We start from the raw sequence: 14,395 nt of genomic DNA on the forward strand, positions 1-14,395 counted from the left end.
CCTTATGTGTAGTCAACATTACCTTATGTGTAAACATTACTTTATATGTAGTCAACATTACCTTATATGTAGTAAACATTACCTTATGTGTAGTCAACATTACCTTTTGTGTAAACATTACCTTATGTGTAGTCAACATTACCTTAAGTGTAGTAAACATTACCTTATGTGTAGCCAACATTACCTTATGTGTAGTGAACATTACCTTATATGTAGTCAACATTACCTTATGTGTAGTAAACATTACCTTATGTGTAGCCAACATTACCGTATGTGTAGTTAACATTACCTTATGTGTAAACATTACCTTATGTGTAGTCAACATTACCTTATGTGTAGTCAACATTACCTTATGTGTAGTAAACATTACCTTATGTGTAGCGAACATTACCGTATGTGTAGTTAACATTACCTTATGTGTAAACATTACCTTATGTGTAGTCAACATTACCTTATGTGTAGTCAACATTACCTTATGTGTAGTCAACATTACCGTATGTGTAGTCAACATTACCTTATGTGTAGTCAACATTATCTTAGGTGTAAACATTACCTTATGTGTAGTAAACATAACCTTATTTGTAGTCAACATTACCGTATGTGTAGTTAACATTACCTTATGTGTAGTCAACATTACCTTATGTGTAGTCAACATTACCTTATGTGTAGTCAACCTTACCTTATGTGTAGTCAACGTTACCTTATGTGTAGTCAACATTACCTTATGTGTAGTCAACATTACCTTATGTGTAGTCAACATTACCTGATGTGTAATCAACATTACCTTATGTGTAGTTAACATTACCTTATGTGTAGTCAACATTACCTTATGTGTAGTCAACATTACCTGATGTGTAATCAACATTACCTTATGTGTAAACATTACCTTGTGTAAACATTACATTATGTGTAGTCAACATTACCTTATGTGTAGTCAACATTACCTTATGTGTAAACATTACCCTATGTGTAATCAACATTACCTTATGTGTAAACATTACCTTATGTGTAGTCAACATTACCTTATGTGTAGTAAACATTACCTTATATGTAGTCAACATTACCTTATGTGTAAACATTACCTTATGTGTAGTAAACATTACCTTATGTGTAAACATTACCTTATATGTAGTCAACATTACCTTATATGTAGTTAACATTACCTTGTGTAAACATTACCTTATGTGTAGTCAACATTACCTTATGTGTAGTCAACATTACCTTATGTGTAACCAACATTACCTCATGTGTAGTAAACATTACCTTATGTGTAGTCAACATTACTTTATGTGTAGTAAACATTACCTTATGTGTAGTAACCATTACCTTATGTGTAGTAAACATTACCTTATGTGTAGTAAACATTACCTTATGTTTAACCAACATCACCTTATATGTAGTCAACATTACCTTATGTGTAGTCAACATTACCTTATGTGTAGTCAACATTACCTTATGTGTAGTAAACATTACCGTATGTGTAGTCAACATTACCGTATGTGTAGTCAACATTACCTTATGTGTCAACATTACCTTATGTGTAGTCAACATTACCTGATGTGTAAACATTACCTTATGTGTAAACATTACCTTAATGTAGTCAACATTACCTTATGTGTAGTCAACATTACCTTATGTGTAGTCAACATTACCTTTTGTGTAAACATTACCTTATGTGTAGTCAACATTACCTTTTGTGTAAACATTACCTTATGTGTAGTCAACATTACCTTATGTGTAGTCAACATTACCTTTTGTGTAAACATTACCTTATATGTAGTCAACATTACCTTTTGTGTAAACATTACCTTATGTGTAGTCAACATTACCTTATGTGTAGGTAACATTACCTGATGTGTAGTCAACATTACCTTATGTGTAAACATTACTTTATATGTAGTCAACATTACCCTATATGTAGTAAACATTACCTTATGTGTAGTCAACATTACCTTAAGTGTAGCCAACATTACCGTATGTGTAGTTAACATTACCTGATGTGTAAACATTACCTTATGTGTAGTCAACATTACCTTATGTGTAGTCAACATTACCTTATGTGTAGTCAACATTACCGTATGTGTAGTCAACATTACCTTATGTGTAGTCAACATTACCTTAGGTGTAAACATTACCTTATGTGTAGTAAACATAACCTTATGTGTAGTCAACATTACCGTATGTGTAGTTAACATTACCTTATGTGTAGTCAACATTACCTTATGTGTAGTTAACATTACCTTATGTGTAGTCAACATTACCTTATGTGTAGTCAACATTACCTGATGTGTAATCAACATTACCTTATGTGTAAACATTACCTTGTGTAAACATTACATTATGTGTAGTCAACATTACCTTATGTGTAGTCAACATTACCTTATGTGTAAACATTACCCTATGTGTAATCAACATTACCTTATGTGTAAACATTACCTTATGTGTAGTCAACATTACCTTATGTGTAGTCAACATTACCTTATGTGTAAACATTACCTTATGTGTAGTCAACATTACCTTATGTGTAGTCAACATTACCTTATGTGTAAACATTACCCTATGTGTAATCAACATTACCTTATGTGTAAACATTACCTTATGTGTAGTCAACATTACCTTATGTGTAAACATTACCTTATGTGTAAACATTACCTTGTGTAAACATTACCTTATGTGTAGTCAACATTACCTTATGTGTAGTAACCATTACCTTATGTGTAGTCAACATTACCTTATGTGTAGTCAACATTACCTTATGTGTAGTCAACATTACCTTATGTGTAGTCAACATTACCTTATGTGTAGTAAACATTACCTTATGTGTAGTCAACATTACCTTATGTGTAGTCAACATTACCTTATGTGTAGTCAACATTACCTTATGTGTAGTCAACATTACCTTATGTGTAGTTAACATTACCTTATGTGTAGTCAACATTACTTTATGTGTAGTCAACATTAACTTAGGTGTAACCATTACCTTATGTGTAGTCAACATTACCTTATATGTAGTCAACATTACCTTTCCCGATGATTGTGTAGTTATATATCAGAAAGGTTCAAACAAATTTTTAAGAGAGTTCGATGGGTTGCGTTTGTATTTGGCGATACAATTTCGTTGGGGCCGGGACACTATATAGCGCGAAAATATAACAAAAATGGACGCAGGCTACCAACTGAGCCGTGTTCAAAGCTCCATAGAGTTTTAAACTATCTCCAGTAATCTACCAGCCTATCGAGCAGTCCCTGGTCATTTAAACAATTTGTATGTGAAGATCAATCGCTGTACATATAATACGGGATTTTACATAACGAGGTGACATCAGTACGAATGATTATATCGAGACCCTATATGAAAAGAAGAGGCAGTAATCCATCATAACTACAGCGTATAAGTCTCAAAAGGGACGCATCAGTCCAGCGTGGTCTTAATACCTACAGCCACTAATGTATCCTATCGATCAGAAAACACTGTTCCAGTGGATAGTAAATGTGTCCAATAACAGATCAGTGTTTTCTCCAAGGTATGCCTATCACATAACCAATACCATTAATTGTATTATTGATCATTTATGGGTTTTATAGCAATCTCCCCCCTGTAGATTCGGGGACGTCACGGGATTGATGTATCCTAGTGGATGGTATCGTTCGCGGAATCGGTGATTTCTTTTGTGATCTATTCATGGAACAGAAAAATGGCCCTTGAGAGGACATACCATATGCGGATAGTGTCATATGGCGCAAACACTAGTTTTATCTGTCACCACACTACAAATATCACGTTTGCACTCCTTCCGAAACAATAAAAAACGATTTGTTTTGTTTCACCCGGTTTACTAAGTATGAAAGGACCGGTTTCTATTTTAAAACATACAAAAAAAAAATCATTGTAGGGTTCCGATCCAATATCCGTGCAATAACTACTTAGTTGCTTTCATCTCGGAGAAATATTGTTTTATGGTGGAATTATTCATAATACCCTTCAAGGCGTTCGACATAATGAGTGATTTTTTTTTTTTTTTAAGCTTCATTTGCCGAATACTCAGCACTGACACGTTGAGCTTATTCCATTATAAATAGATTTTTGAAACATCCCCTGTGTATAGAAAGTTGAGCCAGGGATAAAATGTCTGGCAGCCACTGATTGGCCAGTATGTTATGAAGTAACAAAATATATATGTGGCCTGATAGGTAATTGTCCATAAGAAATGTTGACATAAATTTCGTAAGTCTGATTGAATTTTTTCCCAAACGTTCAGGTCATCATAATTAACAGGTAAACATTTCAGATTTTTGAGAAGTTTTACTTCGAAATTCACCCATTTTCAAAATGGCTACCCTGGAAAAAATTGAGCTAAAGGACCCAACCTTTTTTTTTAATTACGTGTTACATGATACCCTAAACTTTTGTTATAAACCATAATTGCCATATTGAATTCAAGAATTTTAATGATATACTCCAAAACGTTAACACTAAAGTCTATGGAAAAACAATTGGTTGGTTGGTCCCTACTAACTGACCACTCTTTGAATACCCGTGATAATCTCATTACATATAGTTCTATTTTGTCATGTCGGCCGTGTTATCTGAGTTGGTTGATTTAACTCTCTGATATACTATCGAGACACCTCTTCCTTGCATCTGGAAAAAAGAGTTCTGAAAGAAGAGGGGGAAAAAAAACTCCGATTCTGATTTAATATTTTCTCCTCTTTCTAAACAATTCCTCCTTCCTAATTTTCCCTTGCTCTGCCGCTTTACTTTCAACCTTCAGTTGACCATTCGACCATGTGAGGAAGGTTTTAGGTTGTATCCCTGGACCGTTCAACCCTATGAGGAATGTTATGGGTTCAATCAGACTGACCATTTGACCCCAAGAGGGCGGTTATTGATTATATCCCCTTGTCGACCGTTTGACCCTGAAGGGAAGAGCATGGATTTTTCTCCCCTGACTGACCGTTTAAGAAAAAGAGGAAGAGTATTGGTTATATCCCATGACTGACTGTTCGACCGCGAGAGCGAGATTATATCACTTGGCCGGCCACCTAGCCAGTCGCTCGTCCTTGTGAGGAAGGTTATAGGTTGTATCCCCGACCGTTCGACCCTGAAAGGAAGGTTATGGGTTATATCCCCTGGCCGTCTGTCCGGATGGAGTTCCGGTACTTTGACCGGGTGGAGTGACAGCATGATACTGTGACCGATTTAGGTACCAGTATGATGTGACCGGGTAGAGTGTCATTATAATGTGACCGGATTGCGGTGCCAGTATAATGTGACTGGGTGCAGTGCTAGCATGTGTCCAGGTGAAGAGCCGGTATATTGTGACGAGATGGAGTGTCAGTATACTGTGACCGGCTGAAGTATATTATGTCAGTTCCAGTATAACGTCTTGGAACCAAAACCTACGGGACCCTGAAGTTGGTTCCGAGTTTTGGAACTGATCTGCTTTTTTAAACGAAACTCGGAACTGGTTCCTAGCTCCGTTTTTCTTAAACGGACCTGAAAACTGGTTCCTAGTTCCATTTATCTTAAATGGAACTAGGAACTGGGACCAAGCCCGTAAAGTTTATCTTGATTAATAACTATGCACCAATTGACTCATATAGTTTTCCTTCTCCAGATTCGGGTCTCATTTTGAGATAAAGTCCATAGACTTTTTCTTAAACGAATCTTTGAACTTATTCCTAGTCCGTTTTATTTAAACGGAACTCGGAGCTCGGAGCTCGGAACCAACTTCAGGCTCAAACCGGCAGACTTCCTCACAGAGGAGAGATAAGTAAAGTAGGGTCAACGGGGATGTTAGCTATGGGGAGATGGTTGGAAATAAAAGTCCAAAGCATCTAGTCGCCCCTCACGAATCACACGTATGAACAGCAGGTAAAATTCTTACGTCCTACCTACAGGGACGTTATATCCGGTAAAGGTGTCGGAATCTCGTGACAATGCGTTTGCTAGTCTACCTTATTTTGTGCACAAATTTAAACGGTAATAACATGTGATCTACATTGTTCTGAGTTAATTTATGTTCTATCACTATTAATCAATTTTATGTGGGATATGCGCAAGTGTATGCTTCTATCTGATTATGTGGCACACAAAGGAAAAGAATAGGTCTTTTTTTTATTCATATCTAAACGAACTGTAAAATTTATAGATAATTACCATTAAGAGGTTTAAGCAATATCCATTGACATTGTATGACATTAAGGATTCCTACTGTTGTTATTGTGTTTCTTTCTATGATGCTATACCCGATTACGTCACAGTCTAGGGTTGTCTGATGTAGTTCTTTATCTAAGATAAGAAGTTTTCGGAATGACACCATTGATCTGAGTAGGCAAACTAGGGAATAGTTATATGTAAAAAAAAAATACAGAATTCTCTTGTTGATTAATCCATTAATCCAAAGAAATGGGGCATATAGCCATTGGGTAAAATCACGTTTAACAGCACTCAATCCTTTCCTCTGAAAAATAACAATGAAATTCTTGTTCATCCACAAGATAAAGACGAAGCATTGAACTACTTCTTTACCAACATTGCCTCTGATATCTTAGACACTTGCCTGCCTTAGTTACCTCCCCTGACCGATTTTGAACTTTCTGATATTAATATAACTGAGCAAGATATTGTTGGCCAATTGCATATTCTTAATAAAACCAAACCAGCTGGGCCTGATGGTATCTTACTACTTATTGTAAATCACATTTCGCCTTCCTCCGTTTATTCACCCAAACGGTTGTTCAATAAAGTATTATCTAGTGGAGAAATCCAAAATATTTTAAAAGTTGCCAATGTTACTTCACTCAATAAAGTAAAAGGCGAAGCCATTGACCTTAATAATTATAGGCCCATTGCAGTAACATCTATCTTTATTAAAATGTTGGAAAGGGTTATTTTTTTAAATACTTATAATTATATTTCTAGTCATAATATGTTAGGTGAACACCAGTCAGGTTTTCGACCAACTGACTCAGTTAATCAATTAGCTGATATTTATAATACTATAAGTAGTAGTTTAGACCAAGGTAAAGATTTGCGCTTTGTTTTCGGTGATATAAGTAAAGCTTTTGATAGAGTATAGCATTTAGGTCTTTTACACAAATAAAAAAAAGACATGCAAATAAAGGTAGATTATATAATCGGTTCAAAGCTTACCTATCTGACAGAAAACAAAGGGTTGCCTTTCTCTATATTATAGTACACAATACTTATGACCTTCATATACCTACTAAAATGATTAAAGATGATTTAGCTTCAATTTCTGAATGAGCTGATAGAAAGCAAAATCTCTTATCTTTGATAAAACAATAGCTACGAACTTCACTCGTAGGTTGAATATTGTTCATCCTCGTCTTCTATTTAGCAATAATCGAATTGTACAAAAAGAATATCACGATCACTTAGGACTAACATTTAATAGTAAAGGTACATGGGTGGAACATATCTCAAATATTTATCACACAGCTAACTCTAGTTAAAGTAGTTGATTCGACCAGTATTGGAATACTCTGATGTTATGTGGGATAACTGTGCCTACACTGAATCTGACCTTCTCGAATCTGTCCAACTTGAAGCTAGGCGTATAATAACGGGTCTTCGAAGAGGTACTCCTCATCACATTTTATTTACCGAAACACAACTAGAGTCATTAAGCTCAAGATGACAAAATCATAAACTAATACTAATGTTTAAAATTATTACTAATTTCACTCCAACTTATCTCTTCAATATCATACAGCCATTTTAAAATATAAACAATGTCTATACATTCAGAAATAAAAGAGTCTTCAATATACCACAAACACGAACTACTAGCTATATAAAAGTTTCTTTCCTTCAAAAATGACTCTGTGTAATCAGCACTTGGTAGTACCGTGAGAGACTCTTTTTCAGTTTCTTCTTTTAAACGTAGTATAACATCAACTATTAATTTGACTGTATCTGCAATTTTCATCAATTATATATCGAGGAAACTTAACATCATTTCATGTCAGCTTAGGAATTATACAAGTGATAGATTCAAAGATCACCTGGTCGATAACGCTTTATGTGCGTGTGGTGCACCTAGATTTTTTCTTTCAATGTCCCCTATATTCCGACTTAAGACACCATGTTATATGCTTTTATAATTTATAAGGTTATATAAATCTTTATTGTTTATTATGCGGTATCCTCAATGCATCTGATCATTTAAATAATGTTATGCTTTATCATGTTAACTTATATATTAAATCTTCTCTCAGTAACATGATGTTGGTAGCAAACATAGTATATATACAGAGATATATTTTCATCTCTAGCAAGTTTTGGTTTTGTATATTGTAAAAACATATTAGTAGGAATGTGTGAATGAATGTTTGAGTGAAATTTTATTGATTATTTTATGATATACAAGTCTTTTTTGTCAATTTCGACATATTTTATTGACTGGTGTTATTTCAATATAGGATTGGACATTAGGCAGGGCCTATCTCAGTCCTATCCTTACATAAAACAGGTAAACAAACTTAAACATATTACATACAACCAATATGGATTATACAATAAGAAGGGAGGTCACTGTTGATAGGCCGACAGAAAGATCAATGCTATTTTTATGAACTTTTGCAATGCCATTGGTCTGTTTGATAAATTATACCTTATGCATTGGAAGGACATATGTGGTTCCTCTCACCTTACTCTTGTATTTACATTTAACTTTCATACTTTACAATAATACCTTAGGATCAAACGAGGTGCAACATCTGTCTGTCAGGTTTAACCTGAAGAAGAAGACTTATATGGGCTTAGCCTGATGTCTGATTCTTGTAGCAATGCTGTATTCGCATGTATTATATATGTATTGTTAATTATGTATTTTTGAAATAAATAAAGTAGTTATTTTTCGGACTGTGTCTGGTTTAGGTGAACCGATTACACTTCCTGTCCTGAACACTTTCAACCTCCTTATGTGAAATCGCTGATTTGATCGTCGTATTAACAAGTCAATTTGGTGTCTTTATGAGACAATCAGATTGGAGTTTACAAAATGTCGTTTAAAATCGTCTTCATTATGATCTTCGATCATTAGTCTAGTCAGTTTGACTCAGTGAGATCACTATTGATTATCACAGCACTGCCTTTCAGTCGTGGAGATGTGTACAGGCAGTGTCTTCAACTGTAAGTCTTCACGATAAATATCTACCGGGCTCTGCTGATTACGCTCTCCCCGGTGTAACAAGCGTGGGAAGTGGTATTAGCCGAGAGGTAAGATTTGTTTAATTCTCAATATAGCAACAAAACACGGTAAAACCTGACAGTGTTTACGGAACCCGTGTATTATTATGTTGTGAAATGTGAAAAATAGTTTTAAAATTGTTTAGGAGTGATGTTATTTCGCACTCAATATTGGTAGGCCATGATCGATAACTGATTTTTTGCTGAAAATACGTGTTTTTTCCACAACCAACCGTTCGCATAATAACAGTGATTATATACAAGGACCTATAGCACTACGGATATGCCACGTTATAAACTTCATTACAGAGTATTATTGTTTTTGTTTACAAGCTGCGGTGTGTAACAACTTTCAATGCCTCTGATTGGTCGTTTCTAACCTCAAACAATTCTGAATGGTTAACCTATGACCTTTGACCACGGACCGCTTTCACTATCACTTATTATTTTTGCTGTCGTCTGTCAACATGAACATGTTCTAGATTTGCCGGAGGTCAAATTAGTGTGAGGGGAGTCCTCAAGGAAAGGTCGAATAATCTGGAGATTGAGTTATATGAAAGAACATTTAATGATGGTAGAATGGGCATGAAAATGAAAGATCGAATTGATAATGGCTAACAAAAACTGACAAACACATGAAATACACACACTGGTCAGCACTCCAATTGGTTTCAGAAATGCATGGTGTCTTAAATGAATACATCTGGGTTGAAATTTTACATGCGATTGAAGAAGAAGAGAAGAGAAGTGATTCTTCTCGGTATTTCTGGTTCTTCTAGTGATGTTTGTCCGGGTCATAACATCGAAAACGTGGAAGATATCTGGATGAAACGAGTAGCATACTTGTATCACCTAAAGCCGATGTGCATTGCACTACTGTTAGTTGACTGTGATCATCAAGGTCAAAGATCAAATGAGTGCTGCTTTTTTCAATTCTTCTTCTCTGGGCTATAACTTTGAAAGTATTAAAATAAAGTGGCGAAACTAAACTTGTGGTATACCTATATCACCCTTCAACATTATGCAGTGCAATGTATTTAGGTCATTTTGGCAATGGCTTAATTGTCAGAGGCAAAACATGTCTTTCAGACATAAGTGTATGTTCAGGTGATATCAATGGCCCCTAACCTTTAAACTAGGAATTAAAAAGGAGAAAATCTCCTTTGTTAAAAAGATAATAAATAAAAAAAATTATGTTATAATAAATGGTTTTGTATAAGAAAAGTCTATCATTGAGTAAGTTGGGGGTGATTACTTTTATGGAACCACCATTTGCGAATATAGAAAAGTTCAACAACTGCTTTGGTCATCATCAGAACTGCTAGAGCTGTGAAATAGATCATAAATTTAATGCATGGTTGTATCTGTTAAAATGTATCTACCGATATAATAAAAGGGTTTCAAACAAAGAATACAAACAAACGTTATGTCTTGTTCCGCCAATTCTGAAGTATGTTCGTGTTGGGACAAACTGGTAGTGTCGTTCATTCACTGTCACTCTCAGATCAATTCCAAATCACCATCGCATCATCCAAGCAAGTGTGATAACTTGTTGAGGCAGTTGGTTGTGCTATACCAGGCTGATGACGCTTATAGGAAAGGTACCAGGGAACAGATGCAACGTGGACACAGCAGTCCCCCTACCCTTGCATCAACTTTACACTGGCAATACCAACCTGATTTTTGAGTCAATCCTGAAGAATATTCTATCCAGGTTTAGAGCTTCCAAGCAACACGTCGAGAACAAAACTAAACCTTTATTAAGTCGGGCTTTCCCCTGAATGCCATCAGGTCATACTGGCCATCCTCAGACAAATGCTCTGTAATATACGACATGGCTTGTTTTAACTGATAGATTTCCATTGAAAGATCTCTTCTCTCAGTTTCCGTCATTTTAGGGAAATCAAGCAATCTTGCCTTATCAAGCTTTTCCCATTTGTCTCGTTTCCTCCCTCGCCAAGCCTTCGTTTTCATCTTTAGCTTGCAGTCAATTTAGGGTATTTAAAAAATATAGTGCAATCATTCGCTCAGCAATGACAAGGTCATTGGAAAATTTGAGGCAAGTGATGGGCAAAAGGCATTACATATTGCGCATAAAATTTTTACAAAGTCCTCCACAACAAGTTTAAAGTAATCACACAATCATTTATTATTGCAAAATATTTCAATCAATTAAGTTGTCATATAAACACATTAGTGAAGCCTTAATAGTAAGATTTTGATAATGTTCAAAGGTGTACGCAGAAGGATTTAGTCTGCAATGCCGATTTTTTCGCGATTTCATTTCTTTGTCCTTGCAATCCGTATTATTTTCAGCTGAACTTGCTACGGACTTCGGAAGAACAATCGGTAGCGTAAACAGATTATTCCCTTTGTTTTAAAAAACATAATAGGGTTGTGCGTCGTATTGCATAAAGATGGATGTTATTAGGGAGTCTTTCTGACAATAAAGATAAACATTAGACCGTTTTGATCATTCAATATGAGCAAAACACTCACGCTGAATCAAGCCTCGATGCAGAGATAAACAGTTTCCCCAGCTTCGCAAAGGATTCACGGTTGTTTCTGAAATACACAGCATCCACTATGAACTATTACTAAGGTAGACTTTGAATTTGTCTTGGTCAAATTGTTCGTATAAATAAGACCACGGGGACATGTAGCCTTATATGATAACATGTAGTTTATAAGTAATTTTGAAATAAAGGTATATGTTTGGTCTGCCTGGTGTCTTGAATACTACATCTGTATCACTGTCTGTCAGCTGTAGTCTCTGCGTGATGTCATTTTTCACTTTCTGCGTAGATGTCGCTGTTAGGGCAATAACAGGAACATTGAAAAAACGCCGAAGCTCATATAAATCTTTATACTCAATTCGGAAGTATTCCCCCCATTCCGAAATACAGTGGGCCTCATCAATGACAATCAAATGCAAGCGACACTGCCACATATCAGTTTAAAATATCTTTCTCCATTTATGTTTTAGAATGGATTCCGGTGATGAGAAAACAATATGGAATTCTCCTCTGAAAATGTCTGCAATAAGTAGTTGAAATAATGAAACTTACTCTTAATACAATATAATTGCAGGGAGGAACGATTAGAGAAATATTAATATCATAAAAATGGAAAGAAATAACATTACTGAACTACTAGTTACTAAAGTGATTAGAAAAAACTCTATAAATAGTAATAGATTTACCTGAAATGGTCTCCTTGTCCATTTCTGTAAATTGTGCGATTTTGGCACACTTCAAATACCATTTTCTCAATGTGGATATCTGATCATCGATAAGTGATGTCAACGGAGATATAACATGAGTTATAGGAATTTTCTCCATGTTCAACGTCGTCGGTAGAACCATACATAACGTCTTCCCGTATCCTGTTGGAAGGAGGCCAATAACATTACGTTTTTTTCAAAACTGATAGAGTTAATGCTATTTGCTATTCCTTCAGATCAAAGTCGACGTCGTATGCATGCTTTATCTCATTAAAGCTGTCCGTAACTTTGCCGTCGTCCATCTTTAGAGACTTTCGCGCGTATTAATGCCAAAGGCAGGTATACCGATACCACCATACAGAGATGTAGCCAAATCATAGGTCCCTTAGGAGAAGCCTTGGATGTAGTGTTTAACTCAAGCATCGTGGAAAATGAATTATACAGACACTGGCGTAGGGATGGAAAACGAGACGGAAACATCGAGCAGGCCCTTACACTGTTGCAAAAACAACAACTGTTTGCCTTGAAAAAGAATTGATAAAGCAACAATAAAAAAGCAGTAACACTAAAAACACTGATCTATACAGTTTCCATTTTGTTCGCTGGCTCAATAGCGATTTCTCATTCTTTTTCACAATTTTTGTACTGTTGCGCTTCGTGTAAAAAGAACTCCAGTTTTTATACTGTTGTTTTCGGAACACTACCTGCTCCGGAATGTTTCAGATGTGACTTGTGATGGTACGCTGGATAAAACACTGAAGATAATTCATACCTTACACTCCAATCACAGAGGTAAGCAGTTGTTTATTCATCTTTGCTAGAATCATTCATTTCTCGCTGACAGTATTTGAATCACTGACCATGAAAATTCCCCGGAGGCAAAAAATTCCCCGTGATATTATCACAGCTCTTTATTCCACAATACAGCCTTTCCTCATGTTTCATTACTGCGTATTAACTATTCCGGTATTCATATAGAAAGATCACTAGTAGGTTCGTTGTTAGTAAAACTATGTAGCGGCATCGTGCTTTCATTCCAGTGTTAGCTATTTTGGTTGATTCACTTGCTTAGATCGCAGTCTGCGTGCTGGAGATGCATGGGGATGGCCTTTATCCACCTCTTGTGAGACAGGTGTCCATCCGGTTCCTTCTCATGGCCAGACAGTTCCCTGGAACAGATATGGGCGTAAGGGGAAGGCACGGTTCTACGTCACAAAAATTAATTTGTCTAATGAAAAAGTAGCCTTTCCCGGGTATTAATCGTCCCACGACTACATATCCTAGACAAGGGAATAAACTCGCCGGAAAGTGAAATTTGCCCTATTTTTGTAAAAGTTCATTTTCTCCACTTAATACCATCACATTTTGATCATAAATGGCCCGTTTCAAAGAAAAACATTTATCAATCTGTCAATACAAAATACTTGGTACTGAAGTACCACAATTGGGAATTAAGAATGTCAAGTTTTGCCTGAAAAAATGCTAGGTAGGCATTTACTTGTCCGTACCGCTCTAGATAATGGTCACCGCATGGTAAGTAGTAAAAACGGCTTTACAGACCTGTTATCCTACCTTAAAGTGGGACGTTCAACGTTATTATCTTGCAAGTCATCCGAGGTTGAAGTCACGGTTCACAGGAGATGGTCTGTTTGGCCGCCATTTTCATATTCTACAGTTCTTAGACTTAGTCTGACCAATCACCGAGGGCGTATCACTTCTAAGTAGAATATGAAAAATGGCGGCCGAGAAGCCCATCATTTTCGGTCTTGTATCGAACAAAGTTCAGGAAGACTTTTAACCTGCCGAACTTTTGAACCTTATTTCATAGTACAATGGCAACATTTTTCAGTCCTTTATTGTAGCTAATTCGGGCAGGATTTTCGTTAGATTGCTCTGTATTAGGTGTAATGTAAATAAAACAACTCTCCAAACTGTGTGATCTATAACAATATTTA

The sequence above is a fragment of the Pecten maximus genome, chromosome 1 (genome assembly GCF_902652985.1).
Source record: "Pecten maximus chromosome 1, xPecMax1.1, whole genome shotgun sequence".
NCBI classification, from domain to species: Eukaryota; Metazoa; Mollusca; class Bivalvia; order Pectinida; family Pectinidae; genus Pecten; species Pecten maximus.